General features: G+C 40.9%; 1 pseudogene; it reads left to right on the top strand.

Annotated features, from left to right (window-relative positions):
• The first annotated feature begins 11,896 nt into the window (after positions 1-11,896).
• LOC129654309 (40S ribosomal protein S4, X isoform-like) lies at positions 11,897-13,098 on the top strand (annotated as a pseudogene).
• Positions 13,099-21,240: the final 8,142 nt, after the last annotated feature.

Genomic DNA, 21,240 nt, shown 5'->3' with positions numbered 1-21,240 from the left:
TATTGCTGCAGAAGGTAGGGTATAGAGTAAGACCGGAACCCAGATCACTTGTCTTGGAGAGAGCGGAATTTTCACTGAAGAATACTACTGCTTCCAAATATACCACAGTGTCAATATGAGGGATTAGGCACCGATATAAATAGAAAATATAAAAATATGGTCTCAAGGCTTTATGGTTGACAAGCAACTTACACCTCTATTATTTCAATTTGAACCTCACTGCAAAGAAAGACTTGAAAGGGTTAAGTGATTTGCCCAATGTCACTTAGCCAGGCATTGAAAGAGTCAGCCTTGGAAGCCAGCTCCTCTGATTCAGGTCTTATATGTTTCCTGGACTTAGCCCTGCCTTCCATCAAACAGGCTGATTACCAAGGAATGAAGTAGATCTTTCCATTGCCTCTGGCAGCTGAGGGATCAACCTGAAAAAGGTTGGTCCAGTTGGCAAAATACTCCAAGCTATTCACATGTTCTAATCTACCAAGATCAACACTATAATTAAGTTTACTAGGAAACTTCTGAACAGGAAATCAATCAGAAACCAGATATTCCAGCTGATTCTTTTTTCTTTTTTCTTTTTTTTTCCTTTTTTGATTCTCTGAAATGGTTCATTTCTAAACATTCAATCATGCTGCTGCTGCTGCTACTAAGTCGCTTCAGTCATGTCCAACTCTGTGCAACCCCATAGACGGCAGCCCACCAGGCTCCGCCATCCCTGGGATTCTCCAGGCAAGAACACTGGAGTGTGTTGCCGTTTCCTTCTCCAATGCATGAAAGTGAAAACTAAAAGTGAAGTCGCTCAGTCGTGTCCGACTCTTAGCGACCCCATGGACTGCAGCCCACCAGGCTCCTCCATCCATGGGATTTTCCAGGCAAGAGTACTGGAGCGGGGTGCCATTGCCTTCAATCATATTAATATGCAATTACATGAATGGGTGGTTCACACAGACAAAATCACTAGATAAGCTATTTTTTGATCCAAATATTTTCATCAGATAATATTAACAAATTTCTTAAAATAAGGAGCTAGGGCATAGTGGTCACATAGGAGGGCTCTCGTGGGCACATCAGGATTCAAATCACGGCCCTTTCACCTCGTCAGTTCTCCTTCGTGTAGTGAGATAAAGTTGTAGCACATACATCGTAAGGTCATTAAGGGAACTAAACATGGTAATACCTATATGGGGCTTGAAATTGTACCAAGCACACAATAAGTGCTAGGTATTATTATTGTTATTAGGGGTGTCATATTATTCTCATTTTACAAACTGAGATTCAAAGAGGTCAGTGATTTTCCTAAAGTTGCAAAGTTTTAAGTGGCTTCATGGAAATTTATTTGCTAAAATCTCATTAAACTCTAATTTGAAAAGATACAGGCACCCCAATGTTCATAGCAGCCCTATTTACAATAGCCAAGATAAGGAAGCAACCCAAGGGCCCATGAATGGACAAATGGATAAAGATTGTGGTATATATGTATAAGGGGCTTCCCTGGTGGCTCAGATGGTAAAGAATCTGCCTGCAATGCAGGAGACCCAGGTTCAATCCCTGGATTGGGATGATCCCCTGGAGAAGGGAATGGCAACCACTCCAGTATTCTTACCTGGAGAATTCCATGGGTTGAGGAACCTGGCAGGCTACAGTCCATGGAGTCTTAAAGAGTCAGACATGACTGAGTGACTAACATATATGTATGGTGGAATATTATGCAGCCATGAAAATGAGATGCTACCATTTGTAGCAACATGGATGGGCCTAAAGAATATCATGCTTAATGAATGTCAGACAGAGAATGACAAATACTGTACAATATCATGATATCACTTATATGTGCAATCTAAAAAATACAACAAACTAGTGAATAAAACAAAAACAAAGCAGACTCACAGATATAGAGAAAAAATTAGTGGTTACCAGCTGCAGGGCAGTGGGGAACAGAGGGGAGATAGAATGGGAGGTTCAAACTATTGGATATAAGATAGATTCAAGGATATATTGTACAATGCAGGGAATATAATCGATATTTTGTAAGAACTAAATGGAAAGTTACCTTTAAAATTGCATAAAATTCTGTTTAAATTATACAAATAAAGATTTTAAAATAAGAATTAAAAAATAAGAACAATATAGAGACTTCTCTGATGGTCCAGTGGTTAAGAACCCATTTTGCAATGCAAGAGATGTGGGTTCAATCCCTGGTTGAGGAACTAAGATCCCACATACCGCAAGACAACTAAGCCTGTGAGCCACAGCTAGAGAGCCTGATGGCCACAATGAAAGATCCTGCATGCTGCAACTAAGACCCAAAGCAGTCAAAGAAATAAATAAATATGTTTTTAAAATAAAAATACAAATGAACATAATTGCAAAACAGAAATAGATTCACACACAAAGAAAACAAACTAGTGGTTACCAAAGGGGAGAAGGATGAGGGAGGAACAAATTAGGGGTAAGGGATTAAGAGACACAAACTACTATGTATAAAATACAGAAGCAATGAGAAAACATGGTATAGCATGGGAAATTATAGACATTATCTTGTAATAATTTTTTATATGGAAAGTCTTTATTTTCTAACTTCTTTTATAATTGTTGAGCATTAAATCTTAGAGTTGATTTAGCACCCATATAATTGATTTTAGACTATATTTCATGGATATGACCTTAGGTATAATAACTTTTAATGGAGTATAATCTATAAAAATACTGGATTAGTGTGCTGTAGTGATTACCTAAAAATAATGTAATATTATAAATCAATTATACTTCAGGAAAAAATAAAAATATTTCGAAAACTTCTTAAAGATGACTTCATGTCAAGCTGAGAGTAAAAACAAGAACAGGAGAGAGAAGAGGAGGAATGACAGACTGGCTGGTTGGGAGGGACCCTGAAGGACCGCATGACAGAGCCCCGAACTAAACGTTGTTAACATTATACTTTTGTTATACTTAATAAGTGATCAGTCTATACCACTCTGTTTTACCTGATGTGGCTTGGTTTTCTCTCAAAGCATGATGACCACAGAAGAATCAGATCAAACAGAAGAACACATTTGTTAAGACAGCCCCTAAACTATGGTTTTTACAGTGGTCATGTACGGATGCGAGAGTTGGACTGTGAAGAAAGCTGAGCACCAAAGAATTGATGCTTTTGAACTGGGGTGTTGGAGAAGATTCTTGAGAGTCCCTTGGACTGCAAGGAGATCCAACCAGTCCATTCTGATTGAGATCAGCCCTGGGTGTTCTTTGGAAGGAATGATGCTAAAGCTGAAACTCCAGTACTTTGGCCACCTCATGTGAAGAGTTGACTCATTGGAAAAGACTCTGATGCTGGGAGGGATTGGGGGCAGGAGGAGAAGGGGATGACAGAGGATGAGATGGCTGGATGGCATCACTGACTCGATGGATGTGAGTCTGAGTGAACTCCGGGAGTTGGTGATGGACAGGGAGTCCTGGCGTGCTGCAATTCATGGGGTTGCAGAGAGTCAGACATGACTGAGCGACTGAACTGAACTGAACTGAACTGAAGCAAAAAGTTCAGTTGTATCTAGGTCTCTACCATGTGACATAAAGCTGTTTAAATTTGAGAGTATATCAGTCATGTGAGCACAAACTTCTTTTCTTAAGAGTTAAGAATACTCTTGGCTAACAGTAAGAAAAAAAAAAAAATTCCACTGAATTATCAACTAAGTTCCCTGTGGCATTGCTGCTGTTTTAATTTCCAATCCATCTTGGACTGGTCAATACCTTGTTCAACAAGTCTACTGCCACCAATGTAACAACAATGTATTATAGTAGCACTGAAGCCCTTATTCTCAATTTTCTGTTCTTATCTCTTTACAGAGCAGTAAGAAACAGTTTGCAGACTGGCACATACTTCTCACATTTTGTGAAGCCTCGGCACAAATAAAGGACATTTACTGTCAACTTCATGAGAAAATCAGAAGTGATCCCAGAATCAATTTGAAGCCTCTATGTCATTTAAAAAGAACCAGGCTTTTATTATTATTATTATCCCATTTTTGCCAGCCACAGGTCATTGGTCTCTATCCTCAGGCTTGTAATCTAATGGCCGCAAGCTCTCTGAGCCCCAGGCATCACCTCCTCGCTCAACATTATCCAAAGCAGGAAGGGAAGAATGAGGTCAAAGGTGCTTTCTCCTCACCTGGCTCTGTATTCACTCAAACCGGAATATCTTGTCTAGAAGAGCCCCAAAGATCCCCCAAGTCATTCAGACCTGCTCTTGTACCCAATATGCAAAGAAGAATGGGAGCTCTGTGGTTGAATGAGGCCAACAAGGATCCAATCCCTTGAAGCTCCACAGCACATTGCCGTTTGAACAAAACCAGAGACTTTGGCAAGGAGGGGGTTTCCCTGGTGCCTTAAGTTAAGGAATCTGCTCACAATGCAGGAGATCCAGGTTCAATCCCTGGGTTGAGAAGATCCCCTAGAGAAGGGGAATCTGGGAATACTGGAATACCCACTCCAGTATTCTTGCCTGGAGAATCCCATGGACAGAGGAGGCTGGTGGGCTACTGCCCATGAGAACACGAAGAGTCAGACATGACTGAGCGACTAACTTTGCATTTTGACAAGGAAGAACCAGGAAGGACTGTTAGGTGAGAAAATTCGTATCTGCCACAGACGTCTTCTGCTCAGACCACGCGGGGCTTAAAGATATCTGTCCTTGGGGAAAATGTGACATTCTGCAAGGATAAAGGAGGCACTCAAATTATTTAATGTGATATACTCTTCTTTATCCACAAAAAATTTCTGGAATTCAGAAAGAACCAGAAGGCAGACCTCCCATCCATTACCTCCTAAGCACATTTTTTTTTAACTTTGTAAGTCTCCTTTTCCCTGTTTTTAAAAGGGGTGGGACTTTCCTGGTGGTCCAGTGGCTAAGACTCCACACTCCCAAAGCAGAAGGCCCAGGTTCCATCCCTGGTCAGGCAACTAGATCCCACTTGCTGCAACTAAGAAGTCACATTCTGCAGCCAAGAGACCCTGCATACCACAGCAAAGATCAAAGATCCTACATGCCACAAACAAGGCCCCATTCAGCCAAATACAAAAATAAGTCTTTTTAATAAATTAAAAAATAGTAAATGAATGGGGCTTAAAACAGGACTTTCATCAGAAATGTGCTATGAGGATTTTAAAAGTTAATAGAAAGCACTTACGTGCTTGGCGTGGATTTGTTGTTGTTCATTTGCTAAGTTGTGTCCGACTCTTTACAACCCCATAGACTGTAGGCTGCCAGGCTCCTCTGTCCTCCACTATCTCCCAGAGTTTGCTCAGATTCATGTCCACTGAGTCAGTGATGCTATCTAACCATCTCATCTTCTGCAGCCCCCTTCTCCTATTGCCTTCAGTCTTCCCCAGTATCAGGGTCTTTTTCTGAAGAGTTGGCTTTTTGCATCAGGTGGCCAAAGTACTGTAGCTTCAGCTTCAGCATCAGGCCTTCCAATGAATATTCAGGGTTGATTTCCTTTAGGATGGACTGGTTTGATCTCCTTGCAGTCCAAGGGCCTCTCAAGAGTCTTCTCCAACACCACAATTTGAAAGTATCAATTCTTCAGCGCTCAGCCTTCTTTGTGGTGCAGCTCTTTAGGGACGTCCCTAGTGGCTCAGACAGTAAAGCGTCTGCCTACAGTGTGGGAGACCTGGGTTTGATCCCTGAGTCGGGAAGATGCTCTGTAGAAGGAAATGGCTACACACTTCAGTACTCTTGCCTGGAAAATCCCATGGATGGAGGAGCCTGGTAGGCTACAGTCCATGGGCTTGCAGAGAGTCGGACACGACTGAGTGACTAAACTAAACTAACTTTCTTTAGGGTTTGGCATGGTGCAAGCCCTAAATAAACCTCACCCTACTCTTATTGCTAAATGGTTATGAAGACAAATTTTGAGTTTCTACATAACCCAGGGTCACTGTTAGAAAATTATGAGGGCTAAAGCATTTGGAGATGCCTAGGGCGGTTTCCGGGGATCATTTCACCACACAATAAGGGAGGACTGATCATGTAGAGAAAAATTTTACAGGCAACACATGTGACTTCTGAAAGAAGAATGTCAAGGCACTCACTCCAAACCAGTGGAGACTCAGGAGACCTAAATCTGTCTCAGAGTCCAGGAAATCCCAGCATGACATTGTGGACCTTTATGGAGCCTTGCTTCCCCTAAGTCACTTTGGGGGCTTAGTTGAAGACACAAGTTGCTGTCGAACACCAGAACTGAGGTCTTCCCTTAGAGGTGGTGCTGAGGTGGTGACGCTGCACTGTCTACTTGCCAAGGAGCTATGCCAGGAAGCAAGAAACTCTGGAATGACCCAGAGGACCTTTCAAAAGCTGCTGACAGGAGCAAGTGGGAGTTTACCACAGCCAGGAGAACATGCTGCTGGGAGTCACTGAATGCAGCCACGTAGGGAGGAAGGGGCACCTGGAGCCGGGCCACTGGCCTCTCCTGCCACTGAGGGTCATGAACCCAAAAGCTGTTGCCATATTAGCAATTTCTAAAAGACAGTTTTGGAAACTGCCAATGGAACCGATTCTCATTATTTGAAGCAACTGATTCATGAGGCAGAACTGGGAGATCATACTGCTCAGAAATTGTGGCCCTCCTTAGCATCAGTTCAGGGATCAAAGTGCTGGTAACTGAGTAGCAAACTGTTGAGGGAACACATGAGTTCAGAGTCAAAAAGACCTGGATGTGAGTTCTGGGATTTCCATTCTGTGACCTTGGGTAAGTCCCTTAATCCTCTGAGCTTCAAAGTATTTAATGGGTTCAGTTCAGTTGAGGCACTCAGTCGTGTCCAACTCTTCATGACCCTATGAATCGCAGCACGCCAGGCCTCCCTGTCCATCACCAACTCCCGGAGTTCACTCAGACTCACGTCCATCGAGTCAGTGATTCCATCCAGCCATCTCATCCTCTGTTGTCCCCTTCTCCTCCTGCCCTCAATCCCTCCCAGCATCACAGTCTTTTCCAATGAGTCAACTCTTCACATGAGGTGGCCAAAGTACTGGAGTTTCAGCTTTAGCATCATTCCTTGGTTAATAGATATATAAATGCTTTATAACATAGAAAGTATCAGGAAAATTTTAAAAACTTTATAATCATTTTTTTCAGTATGTTCTTCAATGAAGAGAAAAATTAACAATTTTGCACAAGAAAAAACTGAAGGGAACAGAGCCCTGGAAAACATGAGTGGGGGTCCAAGCCCATTTCAGAGACCCTTAACAGGAACCTAGTTGAAAGTTCAGATGAGGTTTGGAGAATGAGAGCTTCACTAATGACTCGGATCAGATTCAAATTTGTGATTTCAAGTCCTCGAGCCTCTCCGTAGATGTGGTACAAGTTTTCAGTTGCTTAATGAGGCCTGAAATCCCATTTTGTTTCCCACGAAAAAACACCTGAAAGTTTCCTGAAGAGGGTTTTTTACAAAAAAAAAAAAGTTAAGCATAACATATCTGTGGGTGATCTTCTGTCAATATTTGTTGTTGTTGTTATTTAGTCCATAAGTTGTGTCCAACTCTTTGCAATCCCATGGACTGTATAGCCCCCCAGGCTCCTCTGTCCGTGGGACTTCCTAAGCAATAATACTGGAGTGGGTCCCTTCCAAAGTCCCTTGGGGAAACAAGAAGGCAGCAATGTAGATGAGAGAGGACCCGTTAGAGGGTGTGATTTCAGCCGCTTTGCTGACTCAGGACGCCCTTTAGAGAGGTGCAGACTGGGCTTCCGTGGGGGCAGCCATGCTCTCCACCCCTCGCCATCACCTGCACACATCCGAGCAGCAACACGACCCACTTGCCTCCCCTGCCTTGGGCACTGTCTTCTGTTCTGGCAACTGGTGGTGCTTCTGAAAGACTCCATCTGCCTATCCACTTTGAGTTTCCATTGAACTGACATCTGGGATTCAAAACTTTTCAGTCTACTGTCAACAGAGCCTTTCTTTTAAAAAGAGAGAGGGAAAGAAAAAGAAAAAAAAAAAAAAAAAAAACCTCTCAAGAAGTGAAAGAATCCAAACACTATCTAAAACAAAACAGAGAAACAGCATTCTTTCTGTCTTGTATTTTAAATAGAGCTTTCCACACCCTCACGTGTTTATGCTATAATTAGAAAGTGTGTTGTAGAAAGGGTGTTTTGATCACCCTCTAAAAATCTTGTTTTTGTAATACTGACTTTACCATATGATATTAATTTGGGGAAAGAGAAATAACAGGAAAGCAGCTAGGGCACCAAGAATTCTACAAGGCAGTGCTATGGAGTAGCAGAGGCAAAAATAATAATAGGGACTTCCCTGGTGGTCCAGTGGTTAAGACTTTACCTTCCAATCCAGAGGATGTGGGTTCCATCCCTGGTCAGGAAACTAAGATCCCACGTGCCTTGTGGCTAAAAAACCAAAACATAAAACAGGAGCAATGTTGTAACAAATTCAATGAAGATTTTAATAATAATAATGATAATGTATATTAATGTTTTCCAGCATGAAAGTGATGAGAGTCTTAACTTCAAGTCCACATTGACTCTTCTCTAGACTATTGCAATAGACTGACTTGATGATCCCATTCTTTCCCTTCTTTGATTCAATCTCCAGAGATCATTGTCCTGAATCCCAAGCCTGCTCAGGCCTTTGCTCTAGTCAGAACTGTTTTAGTAGATACTCACCACCTACAGAACTAAGGACTGCCCCAAATTTGGAATCCAAGCCACCTTCAGTCATTTTCTGCAGGGTTGATACTGCCTGTCCCCAGGATGGGTTTGAAAATGTTTGAGAATTCTTTTTATTGGTCAAAATGCCATGGAGCACTGAAGACTTTTAGAAGACACACACTCCCTAAGAAAGCAAAGACCCATTCACCCCCCAAAACCAGTAGCACACCCACTGAGAAACTTTGAGCCTAACTTTTCAACTTTTCGTAACTTGATTTTCTACTCCATCCTCTGTCATATCCAACTTGGCAGCCACCTTGACTAGTCCCATCTCTAACCTCCATTCATGTGCTCACACTGGTCTCTAGTCTGAAATGTCCTTCCCGACTCACTGATCTTTGTCATTCTCAGTCCTTCAAAACTCAGAATAAACTATCCCCATCCTCCAATCAACATTAATTTCTCCATTTTTGTGGTCCTATATCACTTTGCTTATACCTCTACACTTATTGTATTCTGCCTTGCATTATTGCCATTGTTATTACTTTTATCTCCACTACCAAGTAATATATTTCTGGAGGGCAGGACTTGCCTTATTTAGCTTTATATACCTGGAACACTGAACTCTCAGTGCCTGGTACTTAGTAGATTTGTTGAATTCATTTGAATTATGCTCATGATTTGTAAATATATTTTTCTCTCAAATGTATGTGTATGTGAGGACATTCTAAATTTTCTTTTGCTACTAGTGGATTTAATATGTAAAGTCTTATTTTAATGGGGTTTCCCAGGTGTCCCTAGTGGTAAAGAATCTGCTTGCCAATGCAGGAGACATAAGAGATGTAAGATGTTAGAGACATAAGAGTTTGATCCCTGGGTCAGGAAGATCCCTGCAGGAGGAAATGGCACACAACTCCAGTATTCTTGCCTGGGAAACCCCGTGGACAGAAGAGCCTGGCAGCTACAGCCACTGGGGTCACAAAGAGTCAGACACGACTGAGGGTCTGAGCACAACAAACAACAACAAATTTTATGAGTTCTTCCTAGGCGAAAAACTGTTTGAATAAATTGAAAAAGAAAAATGGTTGGTTTCCTGTCCTTGTAACTGAGACAGGGTTTCAAAAGAAAGAGCCAAAAGGATTTAGTCTTTCAAAAGTCACAAGCAAAAGGAAAATGTAATTTTTTGTGTGTTACTCACTGAGATCTTTGTGTACACATACCTCCTCAGATGACTAAACTTTACAAATTTCACTTGACTTTAATTCAACTTTCCAAAAAAAAAAACTTTTTTAAGTAACCTTTGGATTGGGATGAAACGTGGAAAATTTCAACTCAAAGTCAGATATTTGTTTTTTTTTTTCCCCCCTAGGAAGCTGTGCGCAAATAAAAACAAGGCTTGGCAGGAGCATTTTATAAACCACCTTTACCCTAGGACGGGTCACTGCCGGTGCCATATTTGTTGATGAGACATTTGGCAAAAGGCCTGCTGCAGAAACACAGTCTTTGACTTGATTTTGCTGAAGATTTCATCTGTGAAGATTTTCTTTTCCAGTTACAAAGTTCTCCCAGGAGGACATAGCTTCTTTTTGGAAGCCTGTGAAGTGTTGGCAAGTCTTGCCCTGTTTACCATGGAAACTTGTACTTGGATAGAATTACAGTGTATGACCTGGTACAAGCAGAGATGGATGTTTGATGCCTGCTATTTTCTCTTCATATTGATTTGAATTTTATAAACCACAGAACCAGATCAAATGACTTTGATCTTTCCTGTTCATTCGTTCATGGTGGCATACAGTCATACTCATATAGACTTGAAAATAGATTGGCAGATAACAGAACATATGTTACTATTGAAATGTATAGGTTTGGTTCTAGTTAATCTACAGATTGTTCTACTAAGTCGCTTCAGTCATGTCCGACACTTTGCGACCCTATGGACTGTAGTCTGCCAGTGTCCATGGGATTCTCCAGGCCAGAATACTAGAGTGGGTAGCCTATCCCTTCTCCAGTGGATCTTCCCGAGCCAGGAATCAAACCAGGGTCTCCTGCATTGCAGGTGGATTCTGTACCAGCTGAACTACAGGGAAGCCATTTCACTCTAATCTACAGAGGGTTGCCTGAAAAGAGAGTAGTCCATTTGTAAGCATGGATGATTTAATATCGACTTGTCTATTTTTTTTTTCCTTAGGAAGTTCTAAAATACCGTATGGCTTTGAAATTGCATTGATGGGCTAATTTTTTTTTTTAATGAGAAAGAAAATAAAAAGAACTAGCCTTGCCTATAAATAGTATTCTGCTTTCCTCTAAGTAACCATTTAAAATATCTGGCCCAGAATTGAGTAAAAAAAAATTATTTTTATATCTTTGGGAAATAGTTAACAGTATAGCTTAGGACCTCATCACTTCTTGCCTGGATTACTATAACAATTCTAACTTGATTCCACATCACAGTTCTCATACCCTATTCTCAATCTATTTGCCACGCTCCTACTGGCACTGTCATTCAAAAAACAGATCTGATCACCCCAATCCAATGGTTAAAACCCTTCAAAGGCTTTAGGAGTACTTTTAGGAGAGAATGCCAAATTAGTGTGGCATACAAAGCTCTTTCCTAGTCTTCCATTTGCCGCACACTATTCTTACTCAATATTCCACTGTATACATGTTACTCGCCTGAATTTTCACTCAGCTGTGCCTCTCTACCATTGAACCAGCTGCTCCCAAACATATAATGTCTTTACAGTAACTCCCTGCTCTTTCCATGGCTTGCTCCTACACAGCTTACAGTTCATAGGCCACTTTCTCCAAAAACCAATGCAAATTTTCTCGTCTAGCAAGGGTGACCTCCACAAGTGTTTCAGTAACACTTGCGCATATCTTCCGGATGACAGCTAGCACACAGCACTGCATTTTAATGACATGCAAGTCCCAAGAGACCACAGTTTATCCTGAGTTTAACAAATATCCCGGCAGGTAGATGGTAGTCAATGAAAACTGATCGAATTATGAGCAAAAGGATGAATGAAGGAATACAATTTAGGGGTTTACATTACACTTGTTTTTCTGGTTATACTTGGAGACACTGAAATCTTGAATTTGCTATTTTGAATGGATCTCAATTATCAGAAATTATTTTTTTGTTTTTACACTTTGAGAAAACAAATTTAAGAACCAAGTTGACCTCAAAGAAAGTTTAGGTGAGCTGAAAAGGGTTAAAGAATGCTCTTTTCGTGGTTAGCACCGCCATGACTCAATGTTTCAGGAAGCATCTGAAGCATGTAGCAACTCCAAAGCACTAGATGCTTAAAAACTGATCAATGTGCTTATTCCTTGCCCATCTACCAGTCCCCACATGCCTGAGGGAAAGTCTCCCCCTCATCATTTTCTAAGGAACAGAATTAAGTATGCTCTGACAGGAGATGAAGAAGATCTGCTTGTGCAACAGTTTATTAAGATTGACGGCAGGGACTCCCCTGGTGGTCCAGTGGCTAAGACTCCATGCTCCCAACACATGGGGCCCTTGTTCCATCCCTGGTCAGGGAACTAGATCCCACACGCTACAGCTAAAACCCAGTGCAACCAAATAAATAAATAAATACAAGAGAGAGAAAAAAAAAAGATTGATGGCAGAGATCCAAACTGATGTAACCTAACCTACCCTGCTGGATTAATAGATGTCATCAGCCTTAACAAGACCAGAGAGAATTCCCCTCTCTTCTGTGACACCAAGGGTCACTTTGCTGTTCATTGTAGTCCACCTGAGGAAGCTAAGTACAAGTTGCACAAAGTGAGAAAGACCTTTGTGGACACAAAAGGAATCCCTCATCTGGTAACTCATGATGCTCATACCACCTACCTCCCTGATTCCTCATCAAAGTGAATGACACCGTTCAGATTGTTCTGGAGACAAACAAGATTTACCGATTCCACTGGCACCCCACTCCAGTACTCTTGCCTGGAAAATCCCATGGATGGAGGAGCCTGGTAGGCTGCAGTCCATGGGGTCACGAAGAGTCTGACACAACTGAGCGACTTCACTTTCACTTTTCACTTTCATGCATTGGAGAAGGAAATGGCAGCCCACTCTAGTGTTCTTGCCTGGAGAATCCCAGGGACAGGGGAGCCTGGTGGGCTGCCGTCTATGGGGTTGCACAGAGTCGGACACAACTGAAGTGACTTAGCAGCAGTAGCAACCTGTATATGGTGACCAGAGGTGCTAACCTAGGAAGAATTGGTGTGATCACCAACAGAAAGAGACCTCCTGGTTCTTTTGATATGGTTCATGTGAAAGATGCCAAAGGCAACAGCTTTGCCATCCAGTTCACTAACATTTTTGTTACTGGCAAAGGCAACAAACCACAGACATCTCTTCCCCAAGGAAAAGGGATCCATCCCACCATTGCTGGATGAGAGAAATAAAAGACTGGCAGTCAACAGGGTGAAGTGATCTCTAAGTTATGTGATTGGTAAGATCTTTATACTTAATTGAAGGTAATATGGCATGATTTGAAAATAAGTGGGTTATTTTCAAATGTCTTTGGATAATTGATTTCTAACATAAGTCCACAGTGGAAACAGAACAGACTCTATATGACTACAATACCTTTAGACCATGAAATTTTTGCACCTTGTTTTATGTCTCTGGATATGTCTCCCAGCTTACAGTCTATGGAAACTTGAATAGAATTTGTATCCTGCTGTTGTGTGAAAGTTGTATAAATCTTAGTTATTTTGAATTGGTTCTTTTCAGGTCTACTATATCTTTCTACTTCTCTGTATATTTATTCTATTAATTTTTGAGTTTGATATTGAAACTAAAACTAAAAATATATCTACTTAAAAATTAATTGTACTATATAGTGGAACTATATGTAACCTTGTCCTGCATTTTCCAAGTCTCCTGTAAATGTGTTACTACATTTTCACAATTAAAAAAAATTAAAAATTAAATAAAATGGAGAACCAGCAGGGACATGCTGTGTGGCAAGGGGAATTCTGTTCAGTATTATGTAACAACCTAAATGGGGAAAGAATTTGAAAAAGAATAGATACATGTATATGTATAACTGAATCACTTTGTTGTACAGCTGAAACTAACACAGCATTGTTAATAAACTCTACTCCAATACAAAATAAAAAGTTGGGACTTCAAAAAAAGATAATGTGGCGTGACTAATTATTAATACAATCATCATTCAAATGATTTTGTGACCCTTTTCAGTGTGTATATTATATTGACCACCCCAAGCATCTAAATAAAGATGCCAACTTTAGTTTGTAACCAGTAAAGAGCCTTTAATTATTCCATAAACTTTCAGGATAAAATTATTTTAAACTCACTTCAATACAAAACATTTAACATAAGTAATCTTTAGAATTTTTGGTAAAAAGTATTTTATTAACTTGAACTAGCCAGAGGGTTTACAAATCCCCCTCAGATTTGAAACAATCTGTTTGCAGGATTTGTGACTTTTCCATTTGTTTTCCTTCATTCCTGCATGTATATTGATGGTTCAAAAGCCCAGTCTTTAATTCCAGTGGCAATAAATTCAACTTTAGTCTGAATTTGTACTTCCTGACATCTTCCATCCAGTCTCCAAGAGATAAAAACAGTGCTTGAAATTTAGCCTTCTATGTAGAAGAAAGTCTATAGTGTGATATGAAGTGCAACAGAATCTCTAACCCCCACAATGCTTCCCTTCCCACCCCCTGCCCTTATCAGTAAATATCTGAAACTGCTATATCAAACAGAAACATGTAACAAGAGAGAATAGTCTTAAGATGTCAAAGGGAATTATCCACTGATTTAAATTCACTCTGCCTATTATGTTTCCCTTTCTGCCTTATTTGCCAGGAATCTCAGAGTCAAATATATTATTCAGTTGTAGTAGTATCAGTCCTGGGTGTTCATTGGAAGGACTGATGTTGAAGCTGAAACTCCAATACTTTGGCCACCTGATGCGAAGAGCTGACTCATTTGAAAAGACCCCGATGCTGGGAAAGATTGAAGGCAGGAGGAGAAGGGGACAACAGAGGATGAGATGCTTGGATGGCATCATCGACTCAATGGACATGAGTTTGGGTGAACACTGGGAGTTGGTGATGGACAGGGAGACCTGGCGTGCTGTGGTTCATGGGGTTGCAAAGAGTCGGACACAACTGAGCGACTGAACTGAACTGAAGACTTTTCTACTTCCTGCTTCAATTAGAAGGCCCATCCCTTTTTCAAAATTTTTAAGGACAATATGTGGCACCCCAATGTCACATGTTGAAGTCCTAATCGCCCAGTGTGTCTATATTTGGAAATAGGGTGCTCTAAGGATATAATTAAGGTTCAGTTCAGTTCAGCCACTCAGACATGTCCAACTCTGCAACCCCATGGACTGCAGCATGCCAGGCTTCCCTGTCCATCACCAATTCCCAGAGCTTCCTCAAACTCATGTCCATCGAGTCAGTGATGCCATCCAACCATCTCATTCTCTATCATCCCCCTCTCCTCCTGCCTTCAATTTTCCAAGTATCAGGGTCTTTTCTAATGAATTGGTTCTTCACATCAGGTGGCCAAAGTATTGGAGCTTCAGCTTTAGCATCAGTCCATCCAGTGAATACTCAGGACTGATTTTCTTTAGGATGGATTGGTTTGAACTTTCTGCAGTCCAAGGGATTCTCAAGAGTCTTCTCCAACACCACAGTTCAAAAGCATCAATTCTTCAGCACTCAGCCTTCTTTATGGTCCAATTCTCACATCCATACATGACTACTGGAAAAACCATAGCTTTGACTAGATAGACCTTTGTCAGCAAAGTAATATCTCTGCTTTTTAATTTGTTGTCTAGGTTAGTCATAGCTTTTCTTCCAAGGACCAAGCATCTTTTAATTTCATGGCTGCAGTCACCATCTGCAGTGATTTTTGGATCCCAAGAATATAAAGTCTGTCACTGTTTCTGTTGTTTCCCCATCTATTTGCCATGAAGTGATGGGCCCGGATGCATGTCCTTTGTTGTAATTAAGGTTACATGAGATTATAAGGGTGGGGCCCTGATCCTATAGGATCAGTGTCCTTACAAGAAGAGACACTAGAGAGATGGCTACTCTCCTTCCCTCTCTAACTCTCTCTGCATACACAGCAAGAAAAAGCTGTATGAGAACACTGTAAGAAGCCAGCCAGAAAGAGAACTCTCACCAGAAACCAAATGAGCTAGAACCCTGATCATGGACTACCAGCCTCTAGAACCATAAGAAAATTAATTTCTGTTGATTAAGCCACCCAGTCTACAGTATACTCAAGATGACTATTATGTCTGTGATGCCTGTATGATGACTGCAGTCATGAAATTAAAAGACGCTTACTCCTTGGAAGAAAAGTTATGACCAACCTAGATAGCATATTGAAAAGCAGAGACATTACTTTGCCAACAAAGGTCTGTGTAGTCAAGGCTATGGTTTTTCCAGTGGTCATGTATGGATGTGAGAGTTGGACTGTGAAGAAGGCTGAGCGCCGAAGAATTGATGCTTTTGAACTGTGGTGTTGGAGAAGACTCTTGAGAGTCCCTTGGACTGCAAGGAGATCCAACCAGTCCATTCTGATTGAGATCAGCCCTGGGATTTCTTTGGAAGGAACGATGCTAAAGCTGAAACTCCAGTACTTTGGCCACCTCATGCTATGAGTTGACTCATTGGAAAAGACTCTGATGCTGGGAGGGATTGGGGACATGAGGAGAAGGGGACGACAGAGGATAAGATGGCTGGATGGCATCACTGACTCGATGGATGTGAGTCTGAGTGAACTCCGGGAGTTGGTGATGGACAGGGAGGCCTGGCGTGCTGCGATTCATGGGGTCGCAAAGAGTCGGACACGACTGAGCAACTGAACTGAACTGATTCTCTTTTTATCTGACTCTTCACTGTTTACCTGGAACCCTATCTCTCATTCCTGGTCACCATAAACTCTGCTGGGCTGCATCTCCCATCATCCATCTACCAGTCATGAAAACTTCGGAAAAAAAAATATTTCATAAACTGAATGAAATTAAGGATAGTAACTCACCACAGTAATTTGGGGTCTACCCACAAACCATACTCACAAACTTAAAATCAACCTTGTTTATTATTTTTCTAGAGTCCTTCTATAACTCTGCAAAAAGCAATATCACCTTTTTTTTTTCTTATAGTGCCCAGTTTTATAAGTAATGTTTCTGTAAAACTAGCAAAATTGACAAGTATGATACTATGGCTTGATCTTATGGGATGGTGTGTTACTCCTATCCTATTTTCTTTTCATGTTTTCCTGTGCTTTTTTTTTTTTCTAATTTTTAATATGATCCACCACCTAGCCCCACTCCACCATTCTCAAGATTTTCCCTCCTAACAAAGTCAGCAAATGATCTCAGCATTGCCTGTATCTTTGATATCATTCAACTTAATCTGTAAAAAACTGCTTTCTTCTCCTAAGACATACTCCAGATAGCCTGTAAGCCTTATGAACTGCTATCTCTTCTAAGGGAAGTACACATGTTTAGAGCATAGCAAGGCTAGTAGTATTCAACTAACAGTTTTTGTGTCAAAAAAATAAAATCATTAAGATAACAAGTTTCCACTACAGCTCACATGCTTAAAACTTTCTTTGAAAATTCTCCGTAGGGCTTCCCTGTTGGCTCAGTGGTAAAGAATCTGCCTCCAGCGTAGGAAATATGGGTTCAATCCCTGATTCTGGAAGATCCCACATGCCTCAAGGCAATTAAGCCCAAGTGCCACAACTACTGAACCTGTGCTCTAGAGCCATGGAACTGCAATTACTGAAGCCTGAGCACACTAGAGCCTGTGCTCTGCAACAAGATAAGCCACCACAATGAGAAGCCTGTGCATTGCAACTAGAGAAAAGCCCCCACTCACAACTAGAGGAAAGTCCAAGCAGCAATCAAGACTGAGCAAAGCCAAAACTAAATAAAGAAAAAAAAATTTTTTAATTATCTCTATAAGTTAAAATATTTTGTATTTGTACTGAATAAAAATTTGTATTACTGGAATATTTGAGAAAAATCCACTTAGACATTTTTTCTTCCTTAGGTGAGGAAGTAAAGAAATAACATTTATGTTTTCAAAATTGTATTTGGTCATTTTTACAAAAGTGATGGAACTTTGTTGATTTCTGTGTGGATAGACTTCAGTGTGAGATAATTTTAATGAAAAACAGGAAAAATAATAAGCTGAAGTTAAATGTGATTTGGAAATATTTTATGAGCAACTAAGAAAAATTCTTACAGCTCTCTCAGATACACTTGTCAAGATTAACCTCCTAGGCATTTAGACATTAAATAAAGTTAATTGACTCAAGATGAAATAGTGACTAATTAGAGAATGACCATTTCCACTTAGCTGCCAAGCATGGATACTAAGTGCTCCTCTATACAGGGTACTGGGCTTCCCAGGTGGTGCCAATGGTAAAGAACCCGCCTGCCAATGCAGGAGACATAAGAGATGCAAGTTTGATCCCTGGGCCAGGTAGATCCCCTGCAGGAGGGCATGGCAACCAGTTCCGGCATTCTTGCCTGGAGAATCCCATGGACAGTGGAACCTGGTGGGCTACAGTCGATAGGGTTGCAAAGAGACAGGACTGAAGTGATTTAGAATGCAAATGGGGTACTAAAAAAGACTATTGTTCAGGAGAGTGAGCACAGATCTCACTTCTTGAAGAATTAAAGTACTTAGTGTTTTCTAGAAATGCCTTGAAAGAACTTACCAGGCCTGACATGCATGGTGTTCCAAGGACTCCCATATACAGATCTTGCTAGTTTACTATCTCACAATCCTATCACAGAACCTACTACTACTACTAAGTCGCCTCAGTCGTGTCCGACTCTGTGTGACCCCATAGACGGCAGCCCACGAGGCTCCCCCATCCCTGGGATTCTCCAGGCAAGAACACTGGAGTGGGTTGCCATTTCCTTCTCCAATGCAGGAAAGTGAAAAGTGAAAGTGAATTCGCTCAGTCGTGTCCGACCCTTAGCGACCCCATGGACTGCAGCCTACCAGGCTCCTCCGTCCATGGGATTTTCCAGGCAAGAGTACTGGAGTGGGGTGCCAGAACCTACTCTCCGGCAAAACTAAACCTCTCCTTGACCACACTATCTAATGTCTTCCACCCAACTTATGCCTTACATTATCCTGTTTCCTTCATAATACTTTACACTGTCGGAAATTACCTAATTTATTTACGATCTGTCCCTTGTCTCTCAGAATGAAAGTCACATGAGAAAAAGGATTTTTCCTTGTTTAGTGCTGAGTATCCAGGGACTAGGACAGTGTTTGTCACACAGTATGTACTCTATAAATATTTATAGAATGAATGAATGAAATACTTCTTATAAACATCTGAACTTCATTGCCTCTGTGTCTTAGCATGTAAAACTTCCTCCATCAAGAATGCCTGTACTTTCCTTCCACTATACATTTTCATGGTCCAATTAAAGTTTTATAGCACTCAGGCCTGTGTGGCAGGTGACAGTGTGCAAGCTTCAGCTCTCTTCAAAGAGTGGAAGAAATTTAAGGAATCACCAATTGATGTGTTCTTTTCACATGCACAGACCCAGCAGCGCACATGCACACACATACACACACACACAACTAGCACAGCATCACTTCAGTTCAGTTCAGTTCAGTCGCTCAGTTGTGTCTGACTCTTTGCGACCCCATGAATCGCAGCACGCCAGGCCTCCCTGTCCATCACCAACTCCCAGAGTTCACTCAAACTCACGTCCATCGAGTCAGTAATGCCATCCAGCCATCTCATCCTCTGTCATCCCCTTCTCCTCCTGCCCCCAATCCCTCCCAGCATCGGAGTCTTTTCCAATGAGTCAACTCTTAGCATGAGGTGGCCAAAGTACTGGAGTTTCAGCTTTAGCATCATTCCTTCCAAAGAAATCCCAGGGCTGATCTCCTTTAGAATGGACTGGTTGGATCTCCTTGAAGTCCAAGGGACTCGCAAGAGTCTTCTCCAACACCACAGTTCAAAAGCATCAATTCTTCAGCACTCAGCTTAGGAAGCATTCATTACATTAATTAATGAGACTAATGTAACATTCAAATTCTGAATGTGATTTTATCTTAGCTAGAAATAGAACAAGAAAAGTGAACCCATCATTTGGTTAGTGCTGTGGCATGGCAGGAGAAATATATCAATTATATATGCTTGATCCACACAGAAACAGCACAGCTGGCAAAATTCTGACATAAATTCAGATCATCAGTTAATAAACCTTTGCTCAGTTGTCCCCTGCCCAGCTCGTGGGACATGTCCAGGATTTCCCATGGCATTGCATGTGAGTTTGGAAAGAAGAAAAACCAGAATCTTCCCAAATCTACATAAATCTTCAGGGGTCTACTGTCATGGGTTTATGTCAGGCTGACCTCTGTTTTGCCCTGCTTAGAGAATCCAGCTTGAATGGGTCAGTCGTGATTTACGAAGGCAGAAAGAGAAACGCATGTGTTCATCTCTTGGACTGAAGGATCTTACCAGGTCAGCCATGCTAGTCCCACTCATTTTTCCAACCACCAGATTCTCTTTTTTCATTCCTCTTTCTTCACACACAGTCTAACAGCCTGTTCAATAATACATTTTTTGAACTACACTCTAAGAACTATCAGGACTTATAATGACAGTGAGTACTCTGACTATGAGAAAGTCAATGTTTAATCTCATTTTTTTCTCTTACCTCTATGCTCATTCTTTGCCTTACAACACAGAAATATGTCCTTTTTATTTATTTGCTGTGTAAGATCTCTGGCTGGGTATAGAGGTAAATGTAATCTGCAGATGATAACATAGTATATTTTGGTTTTTGACATGTGTGTTACAAATTGCCAATGATTCCCAGGATTCATTTTGTGATATCCCAGTTGTAATATCCCAAAAGGTATCATAAAATTCTCAAAACTAAATTAATTTGGATTTACCATTAAATTTCTGAAGTAAATATGGAACAATAGCATTTCTTGACACAAAACATAACAAAGTCGTTCTATCTCCAAACAGATTAAGAACTATTTATTGTTCTCAGAGACAGATTCAGTTCATTTCATGAATATTGGTTACTGAGCACAAAGTTTAGATGTGTTCTGATGATAATTACTGAATTCATGTTTGTTGCATTCAAAGTCTTTTTACGTAAAAATATTTACTCATCTTTAAGACTTTGTAATTAGAAACCTGATATGTGTGGGAGGGCTACATGGACAACAATTAGGAGTTGCACCAAGTTACTCCCAGGCTTTAAGTTGGCTTTCTAACATTAAAAAACAGTACAAGAATTACCTTGTAGTCAAGATAGAGAGATACATATTTATTGAAACCAATCGATTTTACTCATGCTGGTGAGAGTGAGACATGACTATGGCTTACTCACAAGACTGCCTTTAAACATGGTTGAAAACATCCTATACAAATTGGGACATGAATTAGAAACAAGACGAGGAAATAGGGAAAGGTTATTTGCACAGCCTCAGTCCCAAATACACATGCATAGAGTTGTGAAGTATTTTGCTTGGTACCAGTACACTCAACCCAAATAACCCTTGCTGTTGTTGTTATTCA

Source organism: Bubalus kerabau, chromosome 5 (assembly GCF_029407905.1).
Source record: "Bubalus kerabau isolate K-KA32 ecotype Philippines breed swamp buffalo chromosome 5, PCC_UOA_SB_1v2, whole genome shotgun sequence".
Lineage (NCBI taxonomy): Eukaryota > Metazoa > Chordata > Mammalia > Artiodactyla > Bovidae > Bubalus > Bubalus kerabau.
The sequence above is the reverse complement of the archived record's forward strand: the minus strand, read 5'-3'. Positions and strand labels throughout refer to the sequence as shown.